Source organism: Rattus norvegicus, chromosome 6, assembly GCF_021556685.1.
Source record: "Rattus norvegicus strain SHRSP/BbbUtx chromosome 6, alternate assembly SHRSP_T2T, whole genome shotgun sequence".
NCBI lineage: Eukaryota > Metazoa > Chordata > Mammalia > Rodentia > Muridae > Rattus > Rattus norvegicus.
In genome coordinates, this window is record NC_141539.1 from 12,633,017 (window position 1) to 12,639,016 (window position 6,000).

Below are 6,000 nucleotides of genomic sequence, written 5' to 3' on the forward strand. Positions count from 1 at the left end.
ATATGATATGAAAGTAATCCAACAATTACCTTCTACCAGGGGAAGGTCCAACCATCCAGTCGGTGTTCAGTCCGCAGGCTGGATCTCTCAGATGGTCTTCAATATATATACGCCATAACCTTGAAGAAGTAGGCTGGAATTCCAGTGAAGGACCGAACTTGCCAGCTAGGGCAAGCCAACAAAGAGAAAACAGAAGGTGTGGCCCAGATTAAAGGCAGATCGCCACACTTTAGAAGATCTAGGCTAAAGTATATCTTCTCACCTCAAAAGATACAGATTTTAATGGATTTGAAGTGTGTCTTCCCACTTCAAACGATTTAATTAAGGAAAAAAAATCCCTCACAGTCGTAGACAGCTGCTTGAGTTTTTTAGTTAATTCCAGATGTGGCCAAGTTGATGACCAAGAACAGCCCTCACAGTTATATTAGAGAGCAATTTAAAATAGTTAAATGGACTCGGCATGCACTAGAATGCGAAAATTGGCACGACATATCATTAGGTCTGAAAAAGCAAGAGGCAGGACAGTCAATGTGGTTGGTATGCTGTTTGGGTGAAATAAAACGTTCAAAGCAGCAAGGCGCGCTCACGGAGGGAGAGCGCCCCCTGAGGGAAGGAACGCAGTGGGGATGGGAGGCTGGGATGGTTTATATACTTGGTGTGAAATGCTCACAATAAAATACGCATGACTTGTGCAACCTAAACCTGCTCATTCTTAGGTGGCTACCAGTGCGGCAAAGAAACAGAGTTAGCAGAACTGGAGGAGTGGCTCTGGAAGAGTGGCTCCGCCCTAAAGAGCGCTTATGGAGGACCAGGTTTGGGGTGCAAGCACTCACACTGGGTGGCTTACAAACGCCTGAAACTTCAGCCTCAGGTGATCCAACAACTTCTGGTCACCAAGGGCACCCACGTGCTACACGCAGACACACGCACACATCGTATTTTACAATTTAATCTTAAAAATAAACAGAGGCAGTAAGCACCACGACATTGCCATTCTCTGGACACTGATGATACTGGTTTTTTGACTATGAATTTTACTTTAAAATAATAATTTAAATCAACAACAACAAAAATCAATGTAATTACTCCTTCAGTTGCAAAAATCGTCACGAAACAATGTCGCTGCAGCAATTCTGAAGCCCAAAGGTCGCCCTCCCGGCAGCCTGTAAATGATTGTTATTTATGAGCGCTCCCAACATGAATGCAGCCAGCTATTTACCATTTCTGCTGGGAGGACGGATGTTCACATTCATGTGAGACAAATACAAATCAAGATTCAACGAGACAGGCTGCGGTGGGCCTGGGGATTAGAGAAGAAAATAAAATAAAAAACCAAGCCAGAGACACTCCGGTAAATCTCTTCTCTTTCCTGTTTTGGGTTTTGGGTTTTGGGTTTTTGTTTGTGTGTGTGTGTGTGTGTGTGTGTGTGTGTGTGTGTGTGTGTGTGTGTGTGTGTGTGTGTGTGTTTTGTTTTTAAAGAATCCAACAACCTCATCTGGGTTGCAGACATTTTTATGGACTTGCCACAGAGTTCTAAAATGCATGAGCAAAATATTTAGGCCAACCGGCCTCTGGGCTGGAAGTTACATTGTAATCATGGTGGGTTTCTTTGTCCAGGGCTCAGAATCACACTGTGTGAGTGTGTGTGTGTGTGTGTGTGTGTGTGTGTGTGTGTGTGTGTGACCTCAACAATAGCTTTTCTTCTTTATTTCCTTTTTCCTTTCTCTTTTTTTCCTCTTATCTTTGTTTTGTTTTGTTTGTTTTTCAAGATGGGGTTTCTCTGCATAGCCCTGGCTGTCCTGGAACTTATTTTGTAAACCAGAGTGGCCTCTAACTCAGAGATCCGCCTGCCTCTGCTTCGCAAATGCTGGAATTAAATGTGTATGCCACCATGTCTGGCTCTTGTGTGTCATGTCTGGTTTTGTGTGTGTGTGTGTGTGTGTGTGTGTGTGTGTGTGTGTGTGTGTGTTTATCTCTGAGTGTATGTGGTATGTGTGAGTGTGTATGTTTTTGGTGTGTGTGTGTGTGGTATGTGTGAGTGTGAGTGTGTGCATGTGTTGGTGGTATGCATGTGTTTATGTGTGTGTATGTATGTATATGGTATATGTGTGTGAGTGTGTGTATGCGGTGTGTGTTAGTGTGTATGATGTTTGGGGTATATGTGGTATGTGTGAGTGTGTGTATGTGTGTGGTATGTGTGTGTGCGCAAATGTATACATGTGCCTGCCCAAAAAGCCCAGAAAACAGTAACGTATCTTTCAGACCTGGAGTTTTAGGTGACTGAGCGGCCCGAGATGGGAACTGGGCACTGAATTCCAATGCTCGGCAAGAGCGTGGAGTACTATTGACCATCAAGCCATCTCACCAAATCCAGACCTTATTTCCTAGACCAAGTGACATCATCTTAACCATGAGAGAGTGAGAAAATGTTTCTTTTGTTTTCTTACACAGATGCTGACCTTCTGACCTCAACACGGGTGCTGGTCCAGTTACCTGGCAGGAGCTCTGTGTGCTGCATCTCTATGCTGCTCGGTGAATACTGGAAATCTTTCAGGGAGTATCTTAGAAGTGGCCAACACTTCTTAGGCATGTTTGCAGTGACTCCAAGAGTTGTTTTCTGAAGTGTCAAAGCAGTGTGTGCTGACGCTGGCGCTACATTCTGAATCCTCACCTCCATTTCTACCTAGGGCAATGAAAACAGGACCCAGGTGTGTGTGTGCCCATGTGTGAGTCCCATGTGTGTGCCCATGTGTGTGCCCTACGTGTGTGTCCCCAAGTGTGTTCCCCATGAGTGTGCCCCATGTGCTTGCCCCATGTACGTGCCCTATGTGTGTGTCCCCAAGTGTGTTCCCCATGTGTGTGCCCCATGGGTGTGCCCCGTGTGTCTGCTCAATCTTGCCTTCCACCTAATATTTGTATCATCACTCCTAGGCCTTTAGATACTCAGGAAGGACAATCCAGTCTTCCTGCCCAGAAGTGAGTAAAGAAGGACTGTGAGAAGTTGGGAGCTGCAGCTCAGCTAACAGAACGCTTGCCTGGCACACACATACAGGCATCAGAGTACACACAATCCCAGGATGAGGGAGGCAGGGCAGGAAGGTCAGAAGCTAAAGGCCATCCTGAACCACAGAGTGAGTCTGAGGACAGCCTGAGACCAAAGCTGCACAAACAGAGCTGCACGGGTGGCTCCCATCGGTCTTTCTCTCCATGCCCCTCCAATCAGGTTGAACCGTGAAGGGTTTGAGCTTTTGTTTACTGTATAACACAAAGCCCTCATCTGCTCCACTGATTTCCCTACCTGCTGCCTTTCCTGCTGAACAGGCAGTGCTGCTCTAGCACGGCACCAGGGATTCTCCAAGCATATCGTCCCTCTTCCTGTGGAACTGCCCTACTCGCTCGTGTTCCTCTTGTTCTAGGAGGCCTGCTTCTTCTACGGTGAACCTTCTGATAAAGCAGGTCATGGGATCCTTAGGGTCTCAGAATACAACCTCCCTCCCCTCCCAAATAACTCATACAGAGCTCCTTCAAGACCAAAAATACCTAAAACTAAGAAGAAAAATTACAAATATCTAAATTTTCTCCTACCCAACTTTTCTTACACAAAAGATGTTTTCTGAACACCTTCCTGCATCAGTTGGTTCTCTGCAATAGCCTTTCCTACGGTTTCAAAATCCAGTGTTTCCCCCTTGTGACCCCACTGTGTACACTGGGGTTTTCTCCAGCCGTTCCACACAGTGTGTGCGAATCTCACATCTACATCTGCACACGTGGCAGATGATGTCCAAGTCAGGAATGCAGCTTGATCAGCAGGGAAGAGGCTCCAGAAGGTCAGGGATGCAGTGTTAGTTCCTGGACACGCCCGGGGCAACCCTCCCTCCGACGCTATCTGCTATCTGAGGCTTGCAATCAGCACCTTCACCACCAGGGGTGGGCTTCAGAGCTGATAAACCTTGGCATTTATTTCCTTTCAAAAATTCACTTTTATTATACATACCTCTTCTCAGAGCTGATAAATTTTAAACAAAGCAGTCATGAAGATGACTGACCACTCTATTAAAATTCTGTCTAGGTATCGTACGGTGGTGGTGTATGCCTTTAATACCAGCACTCAGGAGGCAGAGTCTGGCAGAGTCGCTGTGAGTTCAAGGCTAGCCTAGTCTACAGAGTAAGTTCCAGGACAGTCAGGGCTACATAAAGAAACCCTGTCTTGAAAGACAAACAAAAATTCTGTCTAAGTGATAGGAAGGCCATTTTGTTTCTTTACATTGTTTAAGAATATAATTACTGGGCTCGGGATTTCCATCAGTTCTTGTTTAGCATGTAGGTCAGCTTGGATCCATTCTCTAGCACCATGTTACATGGGACTAATAGTGCACGTTTATAATCCCAGCACTCAGGAAGTGGGGGCAGGGGGACAGGAGTTCAACGTCATCTTCCACTATATACTAACTCTGAAGGCAACTTGAAATATATGAGATCTTGACTCAAAAAGGGGGCTGGGGCTGGGGAGGTGGCTCAGTGGGTGAAGCACTTGCTGAGCAAGTGTAGAGTCTGAGTTTAAACACCCCGAACCTACATGAAAAATGGGCACAGTAACCCACATCTGCAATCCCAATGTCGTTAAGGCAAAGACCGGAAGTTACCCAAATGCTCTCTGGATGGTGAGCCTGTCACACAAGGAAGCAGGCAAGCATCAACACCCAAGGTTGTCCTCTGATTACACAGCCACCATGGTGTGTATACACCCACAGTTGTCACCATGGCAATATACACACATACTCGTCTTACACGCACAAGTTCAAGTCCATCCTGACGCCAAACAGAGTCAAAGACCAACACCATCGTCACATGAGACTCAAAAGGAAAAAGGTTAAAGAAAATCGTCACTGTACTGTAATGAAGGCATTTTGGTGACAGGAGAGTATTGGTATTAAGGACAGAAGCGTTCGGGCAGTGAGCATTGACTTTGGCAGACATGTTCATTCTGAGCAGAGCCCAGGATGGTCACAAATGGAGGTGAGTCTCCTTGGAGAAAATACGCAGAGCTCAGCTCTCCTCTCTGCAATGTGATGAAGCCCATCCTGTGGTTCCCACGCAGACTTGGCATAGTTTTAGTGACTACAAAGGTAGACACCAGGGCTGTGAGGATAGCTCAGTGGATAAGGTATCTGTGGCTTGAGCAGGAAGTCCTAAACCTGCCTACTGTGTGCACCTGCAATCTCAGAGATGGAGACGGGGAATTCCTGGAAGCTCACAGATTGGTGAACAAGCCTAGTGCATGCTGTGGTAAATGAGACCCTGTAGCAAACAAGGAGAGGGGCAAAAGCTGACACCTAATATTATCTTCTGACATCCACACACATGCATGCACGCACACACACTCACACATGCACATACCATGCATGCACATGCACACACTCACAGAGGTGGTGGAATTTTAAAAGCCAGACACTTGAGGACTGACATAGAATGGAGGTGAGGCTTCATAAATCTCTTCTTAGACAAGACCTAGGATTTTGTTTGCAAAATCCTGAGGACAGGGGCTGGTGTGCTGCCCATCACCACGAGGTTTCTAGCACTCAGTCACAGAACTCCGTGTAATAGAGTGCCGCAGAGAGAACTGGTGGGGATTAGGTATTGATTTAAGAAGGCACGGGTGTGTACAGACTGTGTCAGGAGGATGGATGATCTTTGTGACCAGAATTAGAGGTCTTTCCAGAGAGACTCCTGAAGGACAGGTGCACACTAACAGCCCGAGGGGCAAGCGCCAGGTTCTCAGCTCTTCTGAATCCATCACCTTCTACTGGATCATGGTCCTCTCTTTACAAAATGGCTGCTTTTCCTCAAAGTCCACTGCCAAGTAATGAGGCACGTAATGCTGTATGACTGCATGGACACCAAAGAGTTAGGGTGAATGCAATGCTGTAAGTTGAACACCAGAAAAACTGCTCGGTCTGTCATTGCAGGCACCCACTGCTGGTTCTGAAGAACTTTCCTACC